This window comes from Dasypus novemcinctus, chromosome 25, assembly GCF_030445035.2.
Source record: "Dasypus novemcinctus isolate mDasNov1 chromosome 25, mDasNov1.1.hap2, whole genome shotgun sequence".
NCBI classification, from domain to species: domain Eukaryota; kingdom Metazoa; phylum Chordata; class Mammalia; order Cingulata; family Dasypodidae; genus Dasypus; species Dasypus novemcinctus.
Window position 1 is genome coordinate 13,660,146 of NC_080697.1, and position 25,373 is coordinate 13,685,518.

The window sequence follows — 25,373 nt, forward strand, 5'->3', positions numbered from 1 at the left end:
GCTCGGGGCCTCTCCGGAGCGGCATGCGCACCCGGGGCCCGGATCGCTGAGCCGAGAGCCCGGGGTCGGTGCGGGCTGCGTGGTCTGGGCAAGGCCGGGAGCGCGCTGCCTGTGGCCAGCCGTCTCGGCCCAGGGGATGGGGGCCAGTGCGGGTCTCGGATGCCTGGGTCCCCTCGCCGGGAAGCCACTTGTCCCCTCCGGAGGCTCGGACGGAAGGAAGACGCGGTCGATTGGCGGGGTCCCCCCGCTGTTCCCGAGGGAAGCCGGCGGGCGGGGAGCTGCCGCCGCCGCCGCTGCCATCGCTGGCGTTCTGCAAACGCCGTCCTCCGTCCCTGCGGTGCTGGCGCGTCGGCGCTCCCGGGGCGGATCGTGGACGCAGGTATTTATGTGGCGTTCGGGGCGACCTGCGCGCGGGAGGGGCGATCGCAGGCGCCGAGCTGCCCGCTGCCCGCGAAACTTGCACGCCGTCAGCTCCCGGATCTGCGGGCTCCACGGCCGGAGGCTCGGCTTCCTCGCAGCCAGGCAACCCTGGAACTCGGACTCCTCTTGCCGTGACAGATCTGTCCTGGTTACAGCTGCGTTTACCCTCGGTCTCTTTCAAGCCGTCTGTCTAGTCACCACAGAGTTCCTTGCCGGGCCGTGTGCTCTGGGCTCTCCACGCCGCCTTGGGAGGGTCAGGGTTAGGGAATTATTTGTTTAGGGTCCGAGTCACCCCACTCCGTTCCCCACGGTTTTATTCTTAATGCTCTTATTGTGGTTAGGGAGGGAGTGTAGAGCTTACATTCTCATTTGGGGGGTGGGTAATTTTATAGATTGTTTCTCCACTCAGGTGCATCGGTTAAAGGCTGACATGCACGTATTTGGTGGCACATATTCCGGATGTGTGTCCAGGTACTGAGCTGGCCAGCACTGGTGGATATAGTCCCTGCCCCATTCGTTCTAGAGTGCACTTGATAAATCAGGGAATTACTAGCATATGTGTCCTTAAACTCTATATGAGCTTAATGGTATTTAAATTGGTTTATGGGCTGACGATGTATTTAACCAATTTTAATAACTTTTCTGTGCAAGCGTCTTATAAACCATATTTGCCCGTGATTAAGAAAAACATTTTCTGCTGTTCAGTCTCTCCATTTCTGGTGCAGTTACTGAAATTTATAGGTCTCCAGCTTTCATTTGCAAGCAACAATCCAAATGAAATACCTAGAGTTTTACTGAAATAAAATATCCTATGGTAGTCATGGTAACAAATAGATTAAGCGTTATTGGTTTTCATCTGTATGTGATGGGGGTGTAATGTGTATCTTTTTAATTATGTTTCCAACGAGTGGTGGTCATACTTCAAGTACTCAGTTCGGGAGATAAGTGAGATTATGAATTCAGTTTTGTGAGCGATTTATTGGAACAAAGACCACTAGAGCCCAAGATGATGACTTCTGCAGCTCCTCATAGCCCAGAAAGCAAATGGATGAAATCTTTTTTGTTTTTCAAGTCCATGAGGATTGAATCTGTCTCTTTAAGATTAGAAAATGTATTTTACTTACATTACCAAAGGAATCTTTAAACCCAGCCCCTGTTTTCTAGGAATAAACATGTTAGAAGTGTGGATTGAGTGTCACAGTTGTTAGCAACACCTGTCAGTCTAAGTGAGGCATGTCATTAGTCTATTCAAATCTTGCCTATTTCAATATTCATGCATTTCCATGGTGATCTATTCCATTTTTGTTTACTTAGTCAACCTTATAAATCTTTGGCATCAATTTCAGTTGTGCCATCTTTTCCCCCCTTACATTTATCAATTGATTTGGCTGCAAATCATTCCTAGTTTAAAGCATTTCCTTTTTATTTGGCTAGTTCGCAAAAGTTTATACCATTCCTTGTTCCACACAGATATAAAGGGGTTAATTTTTTTAATAGACTCAGGTAACACCGGGGATGCTAATATAGTTTTTTTTGCATTTGATTTCATGTGTGTGTGTGTTTTCTTCCAGCAGGTTTAAGGTAAATCAGGTTTAAGGGAAAGCTTTGGAGTCCAGTCCAAACCAGCAGAATTGACTAAGGGTGGGTGTGTGTGCGTGCGTGTGTGTGTGTGTGTTCCCCTCTTTTTTTTTTCGGCCTGCTTATGGTTCAAGGATTCTCTGTGTCTTCCGCTACATCTGGCTGAGAGAGACTTCGAAATGTTGCATATTGAAGCCAGCTCGTCCTTTCAGGCCCTTTTCTTTTCTGGCAGTGGCCAAGGCTAGAAGAAGCCTCCGGAGCGTCATAGGCTTTTCCCAATGAAGTATTCTTTTAGTCACAGCGATATAGTGTCCCTAGGATCATAGTAACATTACAGGTTCACTGAACGGGCAGTTTTACTTAAATGCGAGCGATGGCTTTGCTCACCCGCTTTCAACTTGGCTTTCTAATAATGCAGTCCCATGCTCATCACAACTCTGTATATTTCAGAAATATCAAGGCAAGCATTAGCATGCTACTGACTTATTAGGATCGGGCAAAGTAATTGGAACACTTAAGTTCAAAGTCAGGGAGAAGTGAAATTATAACCAAACTTGTGATTCTCTAATCATTGAACTAAGAGCCTACTTGGGAGGAAAGGGTGGCGGGGAAGGGAGAGAGGAAGACGCGCGATGGCTGAGAAGCGCAGCCCTTGGTGGTGGTGGCTGAGTAGCGGCATAGGACAAGCGGAGAGCAGGAAGTCTCTTTGGGGACAGGTAAGTCACATGTTCCCCAGGCTTACCCTAAGCTTTTCACTGTGACTTGCGCATGTTCTTAGTTTCCCACAGGGCTGTCGATGCAAAGTACCAGAAATGGGTTGGCTTTTGTAATGGGAGATTTATTAGGGGTAAAAGCTTACAGTTCTGAAGCTGTGCAATGTCCAAATCAAGGCACCGTGGGAGATGCTTTCTCACCAGAGGTCATCTGCCGGCAGGTCCTGGAGTCCTGCCATGTGGTGAGGTGACAGGATGGCTCTGCTGATCTCTCTCTCCTCTCTCTGGAGCTCAGCTGTGGGCAACCAGGCCGTGGGGCTTGCCTCTTCCCAGGCCTCCTCCTCTCAGTCTCAGCTGCTCCGCTTTCTTCCCCAGTTCAGCTGTGAGCCAGCGGGCACATGGCTCGGCTCTGCAGCCGGGGCTGCTCGGTGGGCCCAGCCCCTTGGGGGCCTCTTTCCGTGCCTCTGTGCTCTGCCAGTTCCAGGCTTCGGGACCGCTTAGCTCTCAGGGCTTCTATTCCTTCCTGCACTCCTCTTTCACAGAGCCGGGTCAAATACGGCGGAGCTCCCTTTTCCTGTGTCTGTGTCCCCGTTTATATAAGACTCTCCAAGAGGGCAGAGACTCAGCCTGAGTCCTGCTTCACTGAAGCCATCTAATCAAGTCATCTAAAGGGAATCTAATGCAATCAAAGCATACCACACCCTCAGGAATAGATCAAGAACACAATTTTCATTTGGGATTCATAAAAGAACTTCAAACTGTCACAGCACATAGAGGCATAAATGCTGAGAAATTAGGTGAATATTTGTGCAGAAGAGAGTTATCTGTTATTATGCAGGAAATCTGGGGTCATTCCCTAATAAGTTGTTTTTTTTTTTTTTAATTACATTACATAATCCCTGGAAAGTACTTCCATTTGAAGTAAAATTTGCCATCGGAAATTGTTTTAATAATTTTGCTTATATAGGAAAGGTATGTCCAAATTCTTCACCTGCCCACTGGATCAAAATTGCTGAGATCAGAACCACTCTGCAAGCCAACTCTGTCATTCTTCCTGTAGCAGTTACGTGCTAACTTTCCCAAAGTCCACAGTGGACTTCAAGGAAATCACTTAAAAACATGGAAATTGAAACTGCAAACAAAGAAGAGGTAGGTCGATGACTGGAAGTAGCCACACAGGTATTCATGGAATGACCTTTCCTTGTTTGGGGGGAGTCCCACGTTGAGGATGGGAAGGAGACGATTTTAGATTTCCCACAAGACAGGGCAACTGCATGAAATTCAGATGGTTCCTGGGCTCTTGACTCAGAAGCTGGAACCAGGATGGTTGAGTGTCCTCGGGTAGGGGACCAGGTATGGGCATAGAGGAAAGATAGCTCCCAGGCATTTGAAGACCACCACTGGCCCAGGGGGGTCTATTTATATCATGTATGTTTTAGTTTTTGAAATGTCTTAGTCACTTGCCCTTTTAAAGAGTTTTATCTGTCTACCACCCATCCATCCATCCATTCATCCATCCATCCATCTGATCTAGCCTGATGATTTTAACAAACATCATATAAGTCTTCTGCTTCAGACTTGGTGATCCGCGAACAGAATACAGTCAGGTGAGGAACGTAGTAGATGCCACTGACATTGGCACCTCCTTTTTGGGGTGGGTATTTCCTCACAAGTCCTTCCAGTCTCTCACGTTTTGAATTTTGGGCTTACCTGAGTTCAGGTGGGCTTACCTGAGTTCAGGTGGGCTTACCTGAGTTCAGGTGATACTGCAGCATGGGTGAAAGCATGGGCCTTGTCAGAATTTAAGTCCGGTGTCTGCTGCCAACTGTGTGATCTCAGAAAGATCCTTCATTTCACTAAGTCTGTTTTCTTCTATAAAAATGGAGGAAGTAAGAGTGGCTTACCTGGGGTGGTTGTGAGGGGTAAGAGAGAGAACCCCATAAACCCTGCGTCAGCAGGTCTGGCCTGGCGAAGTGGTCTGCGAAGGGCTTAGGTGGAAAAGGAATGGCAGAAGGGGCCGCAGCCACCCCTAGAGATCTCGGGAATCATAGACACCTGTTCTGATAGAAGTTGATCATAAATATTTTAATGGTACGTAAGGGTGCATACATATATTGGATTCTGTGAGTGTCACTATCAGTACTCACACTGAAAAGTGTGATTGGCATCACAATTCCAATTGTTTAAAATTCCCTTGAGTCGATTTGATGTATGAACTTTTAATTCCATTTTTAGTATCATAATTTTAGAGTTGATTTTAAAGGTCAGCTAATCTACCTATTATTCAATCACCAAACCTTTATCAAGCCCCAGTAATATAATAGCTTCCGGTTATGGCTTCCCCCTATATTTTAGTACTTTACATATATTATCTCTAATCCTCATATCAACACTGCGAGGCGAGGATTATCCACATTTTACAAATAAAGATGAAGCTCAAAGAGGTAATCAATTGGCCCAAGGCCACACATCTAGCTTTGTGCATCTGGGGTTGAACCCAGATGTGTTAGCTAGCTACCCAAGTCTGTCTTGTGTTGTCTTTTCCACGCTTGTGTGTGTGTCTTGGTTTCTCTGATGCTCTGGACTGTGTCTGGGTGCATTTGCACCTCTTCATGCTGCCTTTATGTGCCAGGTCTCGCATTGTCTATTTTAAAGAAAATAATTCTATTCGCAGGAACGCGAGCCTAAGTAAGAATATTAATCAGATCAGACCAGCATTCACTGTACGATTAGATCTGCCCACCTGCTGCCACTTACTGCAGTTCCTGGAAGGCGGATGAGAAAAACTTCTAGAGGCTTGAATGCCATCCGTTTCCATATGGAGCCAAAGTAGTAACTAAGTCGCAAGTCATAGAGTGAAAACATTGTTTTAGACATTGTCAGGGATACATCCGGAACCACCAATGGCTGGCCAGGTCTGCTTCTCTTTTGCATCTCGATGCCCAGCGCAAAAGTGGTCAGTAAAAATGTTTGCCTCTGTAAATTTATGCCCAGAGAAGGTGGAAGATAATTAGACAGCAAAGCCTACTCTTTGCTCCTCTCACTCCGCGGCGGAAGTTCTGTGTTCATGATTTGTCGCTGTGTAGAATATTAGATGTTCTGTTTGTGCTCTGTCTATTACATATGCTTGTTGATGAACTTTAATCTAAATGGCATCTTCTAGGATTGATGACCCCAGGCTTTGAAGACTAATTTTCTCTTGGAGCTTCATCATTTTGGTGACAACTTGAATCCATCTGGCACTTTGGAGAGTTGACACCAAGTCCTTCCTTCATATCATGCTTCCTTTGCCAGGTGTTATCCCCATTCAGATTTTTAAATTGTGATCTTTTACAAAAGCATTGTTTTAAAGAAAAACGAAACTCCTAGCAATCATAGAGATGGCGATGAAAGGGAAATAACACACTTTATTTTCCAACTCTGTCCTTTTTTGACTCCCTACATTTTTCTGGAGGTGGGTAAAGAGTGTGAACGGAGTCTTGCACAGACACCACAAAAATGTGCTTTCCCCTTGTTTTTAACTCTTCTTATCCTCCTTCAGCTTAGTAACGGTTTCTCGAATTTGAGACTGCCTAAGAAAGGCGTGGTCCGAGTGCCTGTAATAAAACTCGTAATCCAGCGGCCAGATGGAAATGTTGGGCAGGCCTGGCGGGGGGCTGCGCCTCTGGGGTGACCCAGGCCGCTCCTGCATCGCCAGCTGCCCAGCTCCAGCGCCCCCTCCACCCCCACCTCCCCTTCCTGGAGCTCAGTTTCTGCCCTAAAGGTAAAACCAGGCGTGAAGCTTCTTCTCTTTTCCTTAAAGCAGGCCGCAGGTCTTTTAAGGTAAGACATCCCCACAAAGCCCTTCGGAGCCACTTGGAGGCGGGGCGAGGGAAGCGGGGACGGGCATTCTGCACCTTTTTTATGAAACACCAAAGCTCGCCGGTTTTAGGACAGACCTGAGGCCTCACGCTTGTCAGAACATCCGTGTTTTCCTTTTACACGTTTAGTAAGCGGTGCGGGAGTGGTGAAACTTGGATTAAAAAACAAAACAAAACAAAACTCGCCTTTCCCTTTCACCGTCTCTTTCCCCATCTTCCAGCTTTACATTTAAGCATTTCCTTTTGGATCAAAACTGCAGCTGAACCCAGCCCCCTCAGGAACTTGAACGATGTATATTTAGCTCCCAGAGCTTCTAAACGAGGAGAGCTTCAATCACCATTTCCCGAGCAGGCACAATGGAGAAGGGACTTCCGCCAGGACACGGCGTCTCACTGGTCGCTCGCCCTGTGCCACGACTGTGTTCCCATCCTGCAGAGGAGCTCCTGGGGACAGAGCATCCACCCAAGGTGTCCCATCAACAAGCCTGGGTGCTGGGCCCACGGTGGCTGCTGGGTGGGTTAAGGGGACTCACACGCTTGTTCTCTGGACAGCTTCCTCCACGCGGGGAAGGGATAGGGCAGGTCCTTCGGTGCCGGCCGTGTCCCCCTTTCCGTAGAATGCACGTCCCTTATTAGAATAACAGATCCCCTCGTTTGGCCCGCTGCTCACTGATTAGCACAGCGGACGCAATAAGTTGAGGCCGAGCTCATTTCATTTCAAGGGGTGAAATAAAAGAAATGGAGACGCCCCTGGAGTGAGTCCCAGCCCCCTCACGCCTGAACGCACTGCCGTCGCTGTTTGTCAGCGGGACAAAAGCATGGTTCTGGGATCGCCTCTTGGGCTCCCTGACCCGTGGTCAGAAGCTGCCTGGGGTGCGCCCGGCCTCAACGCACGAGGCTCGAGTAGCCCAGGAGTCACCGCGTCCGTGTCGGCGGAGCGCGTGGGACAGTGCCAGCCCGCCGTGAGCGGCGCAGGGGGGCTTTGCTCAGATCCCGGGAGCGAGAGGTGGTTTCTGGATTCATCTTGAAGACCATGGACTCCTTGGGCGGGAGGACCCTCTGGGGCGCCTGGCCTTGGGCCGGGAACACGTTGGCCTTTGTCTGTTCGGATGCCCTGAGCTGCGCGAGTGTGCAAGGTGACGGCGCCTGGGCTAACGTGGCGCGGGTGGCGAGAGGGCAGAGTGAGCTCGGCGAGGGGCCCGGTCCAGGGATTTCCTGGGTGCTCGAGAGGGCCGCCTGGGTGTCGACGCTGCGGTAGAGCCGTCGGTCCGAGCCAGCAGCGCGGCGTGGAAGGCGCTGCTCACGGCGTGGCTCCCAGACCGCCGCCGGCCTCTGACACGCATTTAGAAAGTGTGCTTGCGTTTGACGTGGACTTGACGGCCGAGGGCGTGAGCCGCTCGACTCCCGGCCAGCGCAGAGACCAGTTTGGGTGATGTCGAGCTCGCACGGCGAGTTGCGTGTGGCATGAGTTGTGCTGTAGCCACGTGTGGTGGGAGCACATTTTGATGGATTGGGGATACAAACAAAAAGCAAATGCCTGGTCCTGCCCCATACCTAGGTATGGGGGCGAAACCCTAGCTGCAGTTGTCTTGCCGAGCAGGGGCAGTGATTCTGTGAAACTCCCCTCTAGAATCCCTCACCAGTGCCGCCGGCCCTGCCACCTTTGGGCCAGCAGGTGGGGAAGGCTGCCTGGCCTGGGGTGCTCACGTTGGCCTGAGCTGCCCAGCACTGGCCGCCGTTTTTAGGGGGCGTTTTCCTTTCCTAGGCTGCTTCGAGCGAATACCCTGCAATGGTTCAGCTCGAACAAGAGGAAAATTATTTGCTTACAGTTGTGAGGCTTAGAAAATGCCCAAATCAAGGCATCATCAAGGGGATTCTTTCCTCCTGAAGACCCAGGGCCGGTGGTCCTTGACTCCGCCGCCCGCGCAGCGAGGCACCTGCGGCGTCTGCTGGCCTTGCTGTCTCTTCCGGGTTTTGTTGATTTCAGCATCTTGCATTTGTGGCTTTCTCTTTGCCTGAGCGTCACTCTCTTATAAACACTCTAGTAGTAGGTGAAGGTCATCCTGACTGAGCCGTCCCCCTTGACTGAAGTAGCCTCATCAAGAGGTTGTACTCACGATGGGTCCACACCCACAGGAACTGACCGTCAGAACATGTTATCCGGGTACATGTGGCTTCAGACCACCGCAGTGGGCTCGTGCACGTTCCCTGCTTATGTGCATCTCCAGTTAGTCGGTCTCCCTGGTGCTGGGTGGGTGTCACCCAGGGTCTCTGCTGAGGACCTCATCCCCTCAAACATCTTGAGGCCATTTTATTACCATGCTTTTGACTTTTTTTTTTATGATCTTTAAAAAAATTTCTCTCTCCCCACGCCCTTGTTGTTTGCACTTGATGTGTCTGTTCATCTCCCTCATTTCCCTAGGAGGCACCGGGAACCGAGCCCAGGACCTCCGATACAAGACGGAGGCTTGCCCAATCGCTTAAGCCACCTCCGTTCCCTGCTTTGCTGCGTCTCTCATTATGTTTTTCCTCTTGTGTCTCTTGTTGCATCATCTTGCCACGTCAGCTCCCTGCACCTGCCCGCTGTGCCAGCTTGCCGTCCTGCTCAGCCTCTTTCGGAGGCACCTAAACTCTTCTTGCATGCATCATCCTCCCGCATCAGGCTGCTGTGCCTGCCCATCGCACTGGCTCTCTGTGTTCTCCAGGAAGCACCAGAAACCATATGATGGACACCCGCCCCCCCCCCCATGTGGTAGGCGGGAGCCCAATTGCTTGAGCCACATCCGCTTCCCTGTTTTGACTTTTTTAGATAGGGGTGGGTCATTTTGTCATTGAATTAGCTCATTCATTTATTTGGATTATATGAAGAGCGGTAAGGTGACCATGCTCTGATCTTGGCTTTCCAAACCAAAACCGGGGCCCAGGATTTGGAAAGAGTAAGCACTGCATTTGGAATCTGGCTTGGTTCGACCAGGGGGCTGCCCTATAATCCGTTTGGCTCATGCTGTTCCCACCAGCTCTAATCAAGGCTGGAATGATGTTGAAATTGAGGCAGGAATGTATTTCTTGCAGAAGACTGAGTCTGCGGAGGGGACACGCCAGAGCTTCTCCATCTACCCATCTATGACAGCGTATTGCCAAGAAAGAAAAAGGAGCCCCTGTTTACCTCGCGAGAAACGGGGAAACTGCCTTTCTTCCCAATGAAACGGCACTGAGATTTAAAATCTTCCGCTTTCCTCCCCAGAGGAGGAAAGTGATTTCCACGGGAGCCCTGTTTCCCGGAAGTTGCCCTTTGTCCTCTCCCTAAAGTCGCCGCCTCCTTCGACCCGGAGGGCGGGTTCCTCCCTGGCCTGGCATCTGAGCAGGTCCACTCGGTGCCCCCCGGAGTTGAGGAGGCCGTGAGCTCTGGAAGCCACCGGAACCGGGCCGTGAGGGAGAGCCACGGGCGGCTGTGGAGAGCCCAGCCTGGAAGGCAGGCCCCCCGCTGCCCTCCCGGGATAAAGACTGCGCCCCGTCACCCTGGCTGCTGGCGGGGGGCCCGTTGGCAGCCCCCCGCCTCTCCTCACGCGCCACCCCGACGTCCCCAGGCCAGAGGGGCCCCCGCTGCCTCGGCCCTGCTCGGGTTCCCGCCCAGGAATTTGAAACTTCCCTCCCAGAGCCTGTGGAAACCACAGAGCAGCCGGCACAAAAGGCGGCTTTGTCGGTGGGAGCGCAGGGGGGGCCACTGAGGGGGCCGCGGCCCCTGAGCCGTGGAGCCACGGTCCCAGAGCCCTGGCTTCCTTCTTTTCTCTCCTTGGTCCTGGGAAGCGTGCTGGGAGCGAGGGGTGACGGGCAGGGGCGTGAGGTGACCAGGGGACGCCGCGGGTGACCGCGGGGAGGGCTGGAACTGGTGCTCAGGCCTGCGCAAAGCGGAAGACCGGTTTACGTGGACAGTTGGCCGGCCGTGCGGCCCGCTGCCCCTGTGCCTAGCCCTGAGCCGGCTGCCCCATGCCACCGAGGTATAACCAGCCTGCAGTAAAACCCACAGAGTCTACCTGATTTCAGTAACTCTGTCTACCTGTGTGACCCCCCAAAGTAAGCTACAAAGCCTTTTCATCACCCCAGCACGTTCTTGGGACCCCTTCTGCTCAGACCCCCTTCTTCCCACCTGCTCTCTGGTGTTCTGGACTTGTCTACACAGACTCTCGCAGTGGGCACTTTTTTTTTTTAAGATTTATTTATTTTTATTTTTTTCTCTCCACTTCCCCCCGCTCCCCCCTGTTGTCTGCTCTCTGTGTCCCTTCGCTGTGTGTTCTTCTGTGCCCACATGTATTCTTGTCAGCAGCACAGGAATCTGTGTTTCTTTTTGTTGCGTCATCTTGTTGTGTCAGCTCTCCGTGTGTGTAGCACCACCCCTGGGCAGGCTGCACTTTTTTCATGCAGGGCGGCTCTTTGCAGGGCATACTCCTTGCACATGGGGCTCCCCTATGCGGGAGGCACCCCTGCGTGGCACGGCACTCCCTGCGCACATCAGCACTGCACATGGGCCAGCTCCACACGGGTCAGGAGGCCCGGGGTTTGAACCCTGGACCTCCTATATGGTAGGCAGATGCTCCATCCATTGAGCCAAATCCGCTTCCTAGGTACTCTTTTTGTAGCGTGTTACTTCACCACGCTGATGCTTGTCTCGGGAATTTGCGCTTTCTGGCTAGATGTATCCCACGGTGGTGTGGACATCGGGTGGCGCTGTGGCATGGAGAAGACCAGCCGTGAGCGAGGACACGGGCCGGCCAGCCCGGAGTATCCCCCAGGGTGAGGCCGCCACCCTTCAAGTTCTCGGGGCGGGGCGCTTTTGTATCTGGCAGGGAACCCAGAGGTGCGCGGTCTCCGGAGAATGGCCTTTTGTTGACTTACCCTAAAAACATGACCTCTCGTGGCCCCGACGCGTGTGTCATTACTGAAGCCATTTCTCCCTGAAGGCACATCCCGTGGGAAGCTAAGCGACGACTGGGGGGCTGCTTGGTGGTGCTGGGGACAGAGGTGGATGGTCTCGGGGCCAGCATCTGAGCTGCAGTGGCTGCCGCCCCGCCCCCCACGCTGGTGGCTGCCCGCTGGCCCCGCCCAGCCCTGTCCCCTGCGGTTGGTGCCAGCGGTACTGGTGACACGCCTTCTTCAGCCACGCTCAAGCCTCAGGCTGGAGCGGCAGCACAAGAGCGTCTCTCTGAGTGACCTTGCCCTCTCTGCTCTGACAGATTCTGTGTTGAGTCTGGAGGCTCACTCTGAGGTCAGTGGGTTTCTCCCTATTTCCGGGCAGAGTCTCACCTTAGGAAGTGGCGAGGCCGTGCTGGAGCGCCGCGCCCGTTGGCGCAGGTGGACCCGGGCTCGAGGTCCTGGAAGCGTGCCTGGCAGACGCGGGCTCTCAGGCCAGCGGCCCTGGTTCTGTGGACAGCTGCCCCTCCAGCGGTGATTGTCGATGCCCCCTGTGCCCCTGCGATAGGGACGGAGGGGGCTGGGCAGGGAGGGTGGCCCCTGCCTTCAGGGGACTGGGACCCAGTTTGTCTCCGTGCACCTGCTGACCTCGGTGAGTGTTTTCGGGGGGATTTCAGTGAGGACAGCATTGCGCCTATTTCCACGTCCCTGGAGTGTTGGTGACAACTTCCACGTTGCACAACAGTAGAGCCAGCGAGAGCTATGGAGACCCAAGACCGGGGTTGACAGGGCTAGGCTGCGGTCACAGGAAGCCCCAGGGCGCAGGGAGAATTTGGGTGACCTCCGTGGGCAGCGCGGCCCCCCTCTCCATCTAGACCCTCATTCTGTGCGCCCGCGGCCCCCGCCCCAGCATGTGCTCTCAGGCCAGGTGTGTTGACAAAGCTGACGAATCTACCGTCACCCGTGAGAGGTGAGCTTGGGAGACCCTGCTCGGGTCGGCACCCACCCCGTCGGAACGACTCGGTGCTCCGACTTCATCCCCAGGGGCGGTCGTGGCGGGACCGGGGGTGCGACGGCGTGGTCAGCTGCTTCACCCGAGCTCGCCACGTTGACACTCGGCTACGGGCGCGGTGTGTGGCGCCGTCTCAGCCGTCAGGGCATGGGGGCCAGGGCGGGAGGCAAGGATCTGCTCTTGCCGCAGCACCCCCAGAGGGCTGCAGGAGCAGGAGGGAGGGCGCCCCTGGGCAGAGGGGCCGGAGAGCTGATGCCACCCTTGTACCCCTGCTCCGCTGTCCTTTACACCTCCTCCAGGGCAATCCCTGACCCAGGTCCTCCCTGAAACTGTTCCCAGCCGCACCGGAGTCCCCAGCAGGGCATGTGCTCCGGGGAGGTGATCGCCTCTCCTTGGTCTCCCTTTGTCCATCTGCCCCAAGGGCGTGGGCAGGTGGGGGCAGGCGGGGGCAGGCGTGAGCAGACATGAGCAGATATGAGCAGGCGTAGGCAGGTGTGTGCAGGCGTGGGCAGGTGTGAGCAGGCATGAACAGGCATGAGCAGGTATAGACAGGTGTGAGCAGGCATGAGCAGACGTGAGCAGGTGTGAGCAGATATAAGCAGGCATGGGCAGGTGTGCACAGGCGTGAGCAAGTGTGAGCAGGTATGAGCAGATGTGAGCAGGCATGAGCAGGCATGGGCAGGAGTGAGCAGGTATGAGCAGATGTGAGCAGGCGTGAGCAGGCGTAAGCAGGTATGAGCAGATGTGAGCAGGCAGCCATGGGCAGGCATGAGCAGGCATGAGCAGGCAGGGGCAGGCATGAGCAGGCATAAGCAGTAGTGAGCAGGCGGGGGCAGGCGTGAGCAGATATGGGCAGGCGTGCGCAAGTATGCCCAGGCGTGAGCAGGTATGGGTAGGCATGCGCAAGCGTGGGCAGGCATGAGCAGGCGTGAGCAGGCAGGGGCAGGCATGAGCAGGCGTAAGCAGGAGTGAGCAGATGTGGGCAGGCATGAGCAGATATGGGCAGGCGTGTGCAGACGTGAGCAGGCGTGCGCAGGCGTGTGCAGACGTGAGCAGGCGTGCGCAGGCGTGTGCAGACGTGAGCAGGCGTGCGCAGGCGTGTGCAGACGTAAGTAGGCATGAGCAGGCATGGGCAGGCATGAGTAGGCATGAGCAGGCAAGGGCAGGCGTGCGCAGGCATGCCCAGGCGTGACAGGTATGGGCAGGCGTGCGCAGGCATGAGCAGGCGTGGGCAGGCGTGAGCAAGCATGTGCTTCTTCTAAGGCAGAGGCAGAGCCTGGCGAGACGCCCCCAGCGTCGGGGACGGCGTCGGCGGGGGCTCCGCGTCGTGCCGTGTGACTCCCAGGCCGTGTCAAGCTGTCCTGGCTGGAGGACTCGCTGGCTCCGTGTTGGCTCTTGCCACGTGGGACAGCCGGGGAAGCCTTCCTGGAACGTGTGACTCTGTAAGGGACCCCTTCACCGGGGCGCGGGTCCCTGTGCTTCTGACGCTGAGCCTGGAAGGGTGGCTCTTGCTCCGGTTTCCCTGCGGACCAGACGGATCTTTCCAAGTTCCAGCCCGGGGGGGTGCCCATCTTCAGTCCTCAGCCCTCGGGGGTCTCTGGTGAGAGCCCAGCCTGGACTTGGCTCCTGGGATTGAGCCCCCGTCCTCCTCTCCACGTCCCCCTCCCCGGGGGTGTGTCTTTCTCACGCTCGACCCGTGGTCTGCACTGCCAACGCGTGACGCACTCAGAAAACCTGTCCTGGGATGGGGTTGAGGGTGGGGGGCAAAAAAGTGGCGTGAAAACCATTTCTTGCCTTTCTTCCTATCAGGAAACCATAAGAAAAGATAGAAAGCGAGACATTTCTTCAGGGACTGAAAACAAAGTGTCTGAAGTGATATTATCCTGAGTTTGATTATTTGAGAGAATGGTTTTTCATTAAGAAAGAAAACTGGGTAATAAAAAGAAACCAGGGCGAAGTCATACGTATGCTGTGATGGCAAGTATGTACAACCACAAAAGCAGAGAAAAGGCTGAAAATACAACATAAAGGCTTGGTGTTTTCTAGTTTTTCAAAACAATTGGTATTTTTCTTAATGAGAAAAGTAAAAACCCAGCAAGGGAAATAAGCTTCACGATGATCATTGCAGTGTTGCCCCCACCCTGTGAGCAATACGTGTTTGTGCGCGGATCCTGCCCAATCTGATGAAAACGCGAAAAAGGAAGGGCCCATAGTGTGGGAGAAATTTTAAAAGAACCGTTTTTTAAAATGGGAGAAGGAACCAACTAGTTTCATGAAATCTCATATAAAAATATACCTCCCAGGGAACCTCCTGTTCGCCTTAAACGAACGTTTCTTTCAGCGTTCTCCTCCATCCTGGCACTTTTGCAAATTTCGAGATTTGGGGCTTTTTTTCTAAGGCAGCTAAAGCAGACTTTGAACCTTGCACACCCACGATGTGGGATACCTTCTCAAGTCACTGTGCCCCCAAGTGGTCACTTGTACCTGTAAATTCCAGCCAGCCAAAGGGTTGCAATGGACCCGGTCCCGGACGGGCTGCAGGGTTTACAGTCAAATAATAACGATGGCAATAATAGTACACGAAGAATGGCCTTGAGAGAGGGGGGGAGAAACCCAAACTGTGTGTGTGTGTGTGTGTGTGTGTGTGTGTTGCGTGGAGCACAAGGCAGGGAAGGATTTTCTGAATCTTTTCCTCCTTCCTCATGCCCTTTCCAGAAAGGTGACGTGCAAGTAGGAGAGTGTTTGTTGCTTCCATTTGCAGAGGGGCCTGCCCAGAAAGGGGTGCCGGTGGCTGCCGGCAGGGCCCTCCCAAGAATTGGGGCGCCGCCTCCTTCTCGAAGCGTTGACGGCCGCTTTTCTGCAGCAATAGCTCCACGATAATCTCCTTTGGCAGTCTGCCAGGGGCTGTAAGTGTACAGAGAATTGTGTTTTAATAGAAGGCTTTACCTCTGATACAGATTTAAAATGAGGAAGAAACTTTCTGTTCCTCCGCCAGAGCGAAATGCATTTTGCTTCTCGTGAAACGCTGGTGATTACGAGCTCATCTTACATAATTTTATTATTTTTCCATCGCTGCCTGTCAATCTCAGGTGATGGTTTCCTGGGAGCAGAAAGGAGCCAGATTCTGGGCGGTGATTAAAAAAAAAAAAGAAGGCTCCCAGTCATTAGCCAGTCGTATGAAGTTTAGAACGGAGAATAATTATCTTTGTGATGCTGCGGCTTGGGATAATCAGAACCTGCATTTCGAAGTCAGACATGCAGAAGGGAGTGGAGTACTGTTTAATGGATCTTCTGGAAAATGTATTTTCATTTGACAAAGGGTTGCTTTTGAAAAAAATACGAGAGCGCCTCAAAATCCAACGATGGCATAACTCTCGAGTCGCCCCGTTTTCAGCTATCTTGGACGCTGGTGAGGTGGCCCCGCTGTCACGCCCCCCAGAGGGCATTTTCTCATCAACTTCTGTAAGAATGATTTGTTTTCTAAGGAGAAGCCGAGAGGGCTGGGGAAGGAGGGTGTCGATGGGAAGCAGGCATCGAGAGCTGCTTGCGATCAAGCTGTGCGTGTTTCCATGTACGAGGCGCCACCCGTGTTTGGCCGTGTGTGCCCGTGCCGCCGGCTGGGAATCCTCCTCACCCTGTTTACTCTTTTTTTTTTTAAATGTCTTCTTCCCAGAATGACTAGGGACCAAAGGAATCCTTGCCAAGCGTTTTCTCCAGATGCAGGATGCCGCACGTTAGTGCGCAGCCGATGCGACTTCGGTGCTCAGTTTGGCTTTCTCATCTTTTAAGTCCATCAGGGCAGTAAGCCCTCCGCCTTCTCCAGCTGCACATTCTTTTCTTTATCTATTTTGCCTGTTTAATCGAGCACATATCACGTGTCAGCATTGGTCCAGGCGAAGAGGCTGTCGTCATGGAAGTATTTTCGATTGGGAGAGTTAACATAAAAAAATAAAAATTAAAAAAATATTAAAATTTTTTAAAAAAAGGAAGCAAATAAATGCTGGGGTATAATTTAGATCTGTGTGAGTGCTATGAGCAAGAATACCTGGGAGAAGGAAAGAGGTGGTTATTTTAGTTTTAGTTAGGGAAAGGTCTCTTAAGAGTGACAAATAGTCTAGTTTTGTTCAAGCGACACCCATACTATTTGGATTATAAATGTAATAAATCCTTTAAACACCCTTCTTTTCTTCAAAAATATGAGTTGTAATGTTTTCTGATTTATAGGCCATCAAACATGATAAAAATGGGGTAACCAACACGGGGTTGCTAGTGATTTCGTTAAATTAAAAACTTACCCTCTCCTCTTTGCCCCACTGTTTTAAAGGATGATGCAGGCTTTTACACCAAAGAGTAGGGAGGATATAGGACAGTTGGAAAATTTACTACATTGTCCTGAGTTTTCTATGAAGACATCACCATGGACTGGATCTTGTAAAGGGCCAGCACTGGGTTCCGGAGGTGCCACTCATTATATTTGCCCACCCTTTCCCCAGACACGAGGACCAAGCCACAGAAGCTACAGTGACCATTGGCGACGGTCCCCCGAGCCCGGCCGGCACACAGCCACATCTCACAAAGCACACAGCAGAGGGTGGCCCACCCCCGCTCTAGGGTGTCTAGGAGACGTGGTGGGGTGGCAGGCATAAGTGCCCTGCTGCTCTTAGAGACCCGTGTGAGAGTTTCTCACGCCAGGAGTCAAAGCACTTCTTGAAAGACATGTTTGGGAGGTCAGAGCAGAGTGAGCTGTGCAAAGCAAGGAGGGTTTCCTGGGGGAGGTGAGCCTCGAGCTTGGCCTTAAATGTTGGGTAGGTTCATTTTTCAAAGTTAAGATGGAACATTTTTTTAAATAAGAAAAGTAACAGCCATTGTATGGGATTCATTAGGCATAGTGAAGAAAGTAATCATCTCTAATAACCTATTGCCCAGTGATGACTGTTGCTAATATTTGATCAAATTTTCTTCTAGTCTTTTTTGTTTTTGCATTTTTACAATAGTTGGGACCCTGTGGCATAGGAACTTTGCATCTTGCTTTTTTATTTTCCAATGGCATCAAAAATTATTCTTAAACATTGCTTTTTGATGGCTGTGTGCTATTCCCTTACGTCTGCAGTCTCATTACTCAGCCATCCCATTAAGTTTACTTTTTTGTCCTACTATAATACTCTGACGGCTCTTTCTGTACATCATTTTGGTTTGCAATTTTGGCGTCAAGAAGGCCCTACTCTGGTGGTAACTTTAGGACATCACAGCATCCACCTGGTCCTCAGTCTTCCCAAGGGTCACGTGTAGACAGTAGCACCAACGTGCTCGGGTGGTTGGAAGAGCGGAGTGAGATAATGATGTGGATAGAGTTCTAGAAGGGGCGAGACTTTTTAAAATTATATAACTTTCCAGTTATAAGAGTAACATTCATTATGGGAAAATGTTAACAAAAGGAAAACAAAAACTGCATAATCTCATCACTCAAGAGATAAAAGCAATTAACATTTCAGAATCTATTATTTGTCACTCTTAAGAGAATCGGGATCATACTAAATATATAATTTTATCTCCTGCTTTTTTCTCCTTTTAATCTTGTATTGATTTTTTTCCCTCGTCAGTGCACATTTGGAAACATGATCTTGAAATGCTGTATTTCATTATATTGTTATTAACATGCCATATCTTATTTAACTCATTTCCTGTTGGATGTTTAGATAATTCATTTGCTATTTTTAATTATTGTGAGCATAAATATCTGTGGATATTTGGGGTTATTTTTTAAAGGATTAATTCCTGGAATTGAAATTACCAAGTCAGAGGTATGGACCTGCTGAAAATGTCGGTTGGTATCAGCACTTTGCCCTCCCTACCCCCTCTAGCCCCCCCCCCCCGAAAGGCTGTGCTGTTTTACTCCCCCCAAAATAGCACGTGAAGCCCTATATCCCCCACTCTTCCTATTGTCGTTAAAAATACGTGTACCGTAGCCTGTTGGGTAGGTGAGTAATGGTGTCCCCTGGTCTCAGTTTGCACTTCCTTGATTACCAGTAGACCTGAACATTTGTTCTGTGTTTATTGACATTCTTGTCCTTTGTCTATTTTCTATTTATATTCATCTTTTTCTTATTGATTTGTACGAGCTCTTTATGCATAAGAAGATGTTAACCTTTTGATGTAATGTTGGAAATATTTTTCCCAGGTTGTCATTTGTCTTCTAAATTCATTTATGGTTTCTTGACTGTGTAGAAGTCTGATTTGCTTGTCCTCCTGTTTATCAACCCTTCTCCCTTTGGCATTGTCTCTTGTTTTACAAAATCCAATCCCAAACTGATTTTGGTTATCTATTCATTTATATTTTCTTTTACTTGTTTCATGATTTCATCTTACAGATTTGACTTTTTACCCAGTTCTAGGTTCTCTCCCTTTGTGTTCTAAGATAGGAATTTAACATTTTTCGTGATAGTCATCTAATTCTTCCAGTTCTGTTTAGCGGGTGATCTTTCTTTCCCCTTTATTTGAAAAGCGACCTCTCTCCTACGCTAAGCTCTTTTGTAGGCTAGGGTGTGTTTCTGAGCTATTTATTTCTGTTCCATTTTCCTGTCCGACCCAGTGCTCTGCCGTGTTTTAATTACGGAAGCCTTCGTGTTGTGTTTAAAATCTGGTAGTACAAATCAGTCTTCGCTATTATTATTTTCCAAAATATTTTTGGCTCCTGTCTCTGACTCATCTAGTAGCCCAGATGGACTTGAGAATCATTTTACCAAGTTATCTGTAAATGGATTTATGACGAATTGACATTCTGACTACGGAATTGGGTCTTCCCACCCAGAAATGTGCTATTCCGTTTATTCCGTTTGTTGTCTCTCTGTTTACTTTCATAGCTCTCTGTAAATATTTGTGATTTTTTTCCTGTGAGCACTGCACTGTTCTTAGAAACTTCACTCCTCGATGTTACACAGAGAGATCTGTGTGCCCCAGCTTTTCTTACTGACAAATAAGAGAGCTGTGGTTTTTTTATGTATTTATTTTATATCTTGCAGGTTACCAAACTCTCTTACGGAAAGCACGGTTTTAAGGTTTTCAAACCACGCTGTTTGTTTTCCAGAAAGATGATACAACCAGCAGCAGTCTCTGGGAAAGCCGATCTTCTAATTTTTAAGAATCTTTATCAATTGGGAGGAAAATTGTCCTATGTACTATTTCAATGAAATTTTTTTCTGACAGAGTCCTGGCAGAATCATTTATGTGGGATGCACTAGCCTAGCAGGCAGTAAGGCTGGCGCGTCGAACACTCCGGAAATGATGGGCAACCGTCGTGGCTCACTTTTAAGATCGGGGCTTGGGGTTCAGAGACCTGCCTTGCGGGAAGGGTGGAAGGATTCGGCAGCCGGCTCTGGACGTGCTAGGTTTACTTTCTCCCAAATGCATGCTCACAGTGGACAAAGCTGCGTGGGAGAAAACAGTTGGACGTCACTTGGCCCACCATTGAGTCCCTGGAGGGGACGTACGCTCACGGCACAAGCCCTCGAAGTGAGCAAAGCAGGAGCCAGAGGCCACCCAGCAATGGGCCGGCAACGGCGAGGCACCGGGCTCCCAGCAGCTGTGCCACGGCGCCCACGGGGACCCAGCCGCAGTCGCAGGGGAGAAGAGGAAGTCTCCTGGGCTGCTGCTCCTTGGCAGATGGCTGGGTGCGGGTGGGATCCCCCTCCCCACACAGACGGCGGCGTGTGAATGTACCGATGGCGTGCGCTTCCTCGTTGGAGGAACAGCTCATCTTTTCCCCTCTGCGTTTTCTGCCAGTTTGAGAAGGTTGTTTTTCTCTCGCTTGAAAATCTTCCTCGGAAGGAATCTGTTGCCATCAGCAATTCCTCTGTGTTGTAACTATCTCCTGTGAAGCCAGACTGCAAGGCGAGGCGTCTTCCCTCGATGAAACCAAAACCCATTATTCACAGTTCAACAAATATCTGAGTGCCTTCTGCGGGCCGGGCCCTGTGCTTGGCCCCGGAGCTCGAGGTGGGCCTGGACCTGCCTGGTGCTCCTCAGGCAGCCTACAGGCCAGTGGGGAGACCGTTCTGACAGCAGCTGGCCCGTGAGAGAAGGGGTGCCATGGACGGGATGGGGTCTTATCTCAGTTTGGATTCAGCAGGGTGGGGACGACTGACCTGAGATGGTGGGTGGATTGATTTTTAAAGATTTGTTTTATTTCTCCCCCTCATTGTTTGCACGCACTGTCTGCTTTCTGTGTCTGCTTGGCATCTTTTTAGGAGGCACCGGGAGCCGAACCTGGGACCTCCCACATGGGAGGGAAGTGCCCAGTCACTCGAGCCCTCCTCTCCCCGCTTGTTGTGTCTCTCATTGTGTCTCTTTGTTGCGTCAGCGTGCCGCGTCCGCCCATGCCGGCTCGCCATCTTACTCGTCGCCTCTAGGAGGCACCGAGAACCGAATCCAGGACCTCCCACGTGGTAGGCAGGCACCCAACTGCTTGTGCCACATCCGTTTCCCTGACCTGAGATTTAAAAGAATTGCTGGTCTTAGGGCCAAAAGGGAAGGCGAGTTGGGGAAGGGGCAGGGCCAATGCATTCCAGACAGAGGAGACAGACGTCCCGTGGCCCAATGTTCAGAGAGAGTATGATGCATTGAGGGAAAGGGGAGAAGGCTGGAGTGCTGGGCCTGGTAGAGGGTGGTACAGGGGGAGGACGGGGACAGCAGGGCCTTGCTGGCCACACTAGGAACATTTATCTTAATTGAAAGAGCAACGAAATGACTGATAGTTTGTTCTGGGTTTTGTTTCTGTTTTATGAGGTACAGGACCAGGGATTGAACCCGGGACTTCGTATGTGGGAAGCTGGTGCTCAACCACTGAGCCCCATCAGCTCCCCTGAGTAGGTTTTTTCACTTGTCTGCTTGTTGTTTGCTTTTCTGAGGCACCAGGAACCAAACCCGGGACCTCCCATATGGGAAGCAGGTGCTCGGCAACGTCTGCTCCCTGATGTTTTAAAGCCAGGCAACGGCTGCCTCCGGCGATGGCTCTGGCAGCCACGTGGCGACCTGACGGCCTGACGGCGGACTGCTGAGGACGAATGTGGGAGTGCAGTCAGGTGACAGCAGAGTGCAGGCCAGCGCTCCCGGCCACAGCTGCTTGGTACAGACAGCAAAGCCAAAGGGCGTGAGATATTTGCAAGGTGGTGTCGGCAGGCCCTCGTGGGTCGGGTGTGGGCAGGCGAGGGAGAGGGGAGTCTCGAGGCTGATGCCCGGGTGTCTGGTTTGAGGAATGGGGCGGTGGGTGGTGCCCCTGGGGCGTTGGGAAAGCTGGGATCGCCAGAGAAGACCCGAGTTTTGTTCAGGACCAAGCGTGAGGGCTCCTGAGACCTGGCGGTGGTGGTAGGTAGACAACCAGGTGGGTGGGTCTGGCTCTTGCAAAAAATAAAAAAATGTCCTGAGACGTCGCTTGGGCCAATTGCCCAAATCCTCAAGAAGGAGTGTTTTCACCGTGAGGGGCCCAAGCTCTTGGCACAGCCAGCGGGACCCGGTCCTCTTGGGGCAGCTTACTGCGTCTTGCTTCTGCCCCGCTCTGCTTTCACAGCCCGGTGCTGCCCAGGTCGGGAGGCAGCCTTTCCCTGTGTGTCCCCCAAGAACGAGGCAGCCCCTGCTGTCAACAGGATCCTCACTCACATCCAGATAATCGAGTCTGGAAGCCCTTGCTGGCCTTCCAGGCTCACGGGCCCCCCTTCAGTCTGAGGCCCCGAGAGGTGGCACCCGAAGCCTCCCCTGCCCTCCCTCCGCTGTCCTGAGCCCGTGCTTCCCAGCCACTCGTTTCTGAAAGATGCGCCTGGACACACACTGCCCGACGGTTTTGTTACATGGGCCAATTTTTAACACACACTAATGCTCAGAAGAAAATTAAGGTTGCGTCAATCAGCTCATTTGTGCACTCATATGTTCAATAAATACTTATTAAACTCCTACCTGGGCCACAGGCCAGGTACAGTAAGGTGGATAAAAATGGCGAAGGAAACAGGGTCACACCCCCTCTCGAGGACTTCTAAGGGAATGGATGGAGGGCAAAGAGGTGGACTTATGTTGATGAGACAAAGGATAAAATAGAGGGATGTCTGAAAGCTCATTTGAGGCCAGGGGAGGAAGAGGCTTCTTCAGCAGGCCTGGGAAGGGTTAGGGGGAAGGGGACATGTGACACATGGTCAAGGGCAGGAACGGGGCAGTGAGGGCATTTTAGCAGAAGCGACACATGTAGGAGCGGGTATTTAGGGCACTGAGGTGGTTTCCACGACTGGAGCATAGCATAGGTATGCTGGGAAGGTGGATACATGTGGCTGGGGGTGGGGGGGGACAGGTAGGTAATGGGGTAGACCAGGGGAGATGGATGTGAGGCTAAGCCATCAGGGTGGACGCCTCCAGGTAACACAGAGCCTCCCCAAGGGAGTGGGGAGGTCGGACCGGATTTCCTTGGTGTCTGTGCCAGAAGAGTTTTCTCAGCCGGCAGATGAAATGAAAAGACCCTTATTCTTCCTTGCATTGGGAAATGAAAGACTGGACGCGGCTCTTAACAGCTACTGCTGGTTCTGCCTTCTCCGCCTCGAGAAGGGAAGATGGCGGCTCCCCACATCGCCAGTGTTGGGTGATTTGCAGTGAGGGTTCCCCCGGGCTGTTTTGGCAGAGCTGAGACAAGTTTCTGACTGAGTCACTGGGCCCAGCGAATGGACCCAGTCTATTAACCAGCATCCTTCTTGGGGAGCCGAAGCCTAAGTCGCGGATGTTCTCATTGGAATGACCTTCTGGTTGGCCAAGGAGCCATCTTACTTTCAGGTTCCTTAAGAAATCTCGCTGGGGCTCTGACCCAGCCCAGCACAGCTGGGACAGGGCTTCCTCCAGCATCTTTCAGCAGGTCCAGGCGCTAGGGTTTTGTGGGGCCGTTGAGTGGCCAGAGGGCACCCGGATCTTCTCGGAGATTGTCATAAGTTGAGGGATTTCAGAGAAAGAGGGCAAACAAATTCATGCCATAGCTCCGAATTAAGGTTCCTGGACCAGACCCTCCTCATCTGTTCATTACTTTCTGGGCAACCAGCCCAGGTGTAAGCACTGAGGGATAGAGAAAGGTGAGCAGAGGGGTCAAGAAGCTCATGGGTGATAAGGCAGATGGGGTGGCAGTGCCAGCCTGTGGACTGTCATGTTCAAAGCTTGACCATTGTCTATGGACCAAATGGTGCAGTGTGGACCACAGCACCTGCCATGGCTGGGGAGAGGTGGCAGGGCCCGAGGATCGCTGTCTTGAGGGAAGGAATGCCTGGGACACCTAGAGCTGGGGACAGAGCTGCGAGAAGCAGAGGCAGTGGTGATTACTGCAAATGAGAGGCATCCAGAACTCTTCAAAAACTCTTTGGCCAAAGAGTTTCCCAGGTTCTTCCAGCAGCTGTCATCTTGTATTTGGTAAAGGGAATGAGGGAGGTCCCAGCCTTGGGCCATTGCATGGGCACAAGCCCTGCTCTTTCCTGCTCAGGTGTCCAAGGCAGTGCTGCAGGCAAGCAGCGCTCTGCCAGGCCCAGCGAGGCTCCAAGGCCCCAAGGCTCACTCACCTTCTCTTCCAGAAGCTCGCAGCTCGAGCGCCCTTTCCCCAGATGGGAAAATGGCAGGCGATGGGCCTTGTGAGGGAGACGGCTGGGTCAGGCTTCTTTCTCAACCTCTGCTTTGGACCGTTGGACTCTTCCCAAGTCACCTTTGATGTTGGAAACCACTGCTTGTCGCTTTGCCAAATTCCTGTGCTCTTACTTAAGCGTGATTCACACACTAGAAGTTTTTGACATTTGACAATTGCTCGGTTCTTTGGGCAATTTTCTTGTTTGCCTTCAAGACAATGCCTGTGGTTCTCTTTCAGTTGGGGAAATGTGTGTAACGAGAACGTTGAGGTGTTGAGGGGTAGGTGGGGTTGGTGTGTGGCTGAGATTCGAGGCTTATGCTTCTAGAAGGATCAAGGTACTTACTGGACCTCATGGTAGGGATTGTGTGTTGTAGGGACACAAGTTGGCCAGGCAAGGCCCATCTCCATGAGAAGGTCAACCACGCGCATGGGTTGGGGATGGGAGGTGCCAGGCCCACCCCTTCTGCCACGTGGTCCTTTTATCCTCTTTGGCAAAGGACAGGTCCTTCTAGACCTCTAGACACGGTGTCACAATATCGTCCTTTCCACTCCACTGATCTGGGACTGCCGTTACTGGGGAGAGCTTAATGAAGATTTCATGTAATTATCCACTCGCTCATTAAGACTCACCTCCTCCCTCCCCCGCCCCCAAGGCCGAAACTGAGTTACCATCACCAAGGGAGTCAGAAGGAAGAGTGGCCTGGTTCTCGACTTTGAAGGAGCCATTGACCTTGCAGGGAGAACCACATTTTTCCTGCTGGTTCCCTGTTTCAACAGCCCTTGGCTCCCCACCAAAACCCAGAGCTCTGAACTTGGCATTCGAGATCCTCGGTTTGGCCCGGGCTATCCTCCCCTTTGCATGATTTCCCTGCCTCCCTCATAGGCTGGAGGTAAGGGTTCGGGCCCCTGCTCTGGAGTGAGATGGCATCGGGCAGAGAGCTCCAGTAAATAGCCAGGTAATGTCACCTCGCAAATGATCGGGGAAGAGGCCACTGTTCTAGATACGGCACCTGCAAGCTCCGTGCCTGAGCTCCTCGGCCCCCCCCAGGCTGTGGCGCTCCCCGGATGGAGTCCACTCCATTAGAGGACCGAAAAACAGGATGAAGGGTTGGGGCTCATTTCATTTCAGATGAAGGAGGCTGAGGAGGGACTTAATTGTCACTGAAGGGCCCTCCTGTGGAAGGCAGAGAGGAGCTGTTCTCCATCGCACCAGGGGAGGATGTAAAGAGGGGCTGGAACGAGTGGGCGAA

The 25,373-nt window shown here is 51.9% G+C and overlaps 1 protein-coding gene across 2 annotated transcripts in view; it reads left to right on the plus strand.

Moving 5' to 3' along the window:
• KLHL29 (kelch like family member 29) overlaps positions 1–25,373 on the plus strand; it is a 297,777-nt gene that overhangs the window by 911 nt on the left and 271,493 nt on the right. The window lies entirely within an intron of this gene.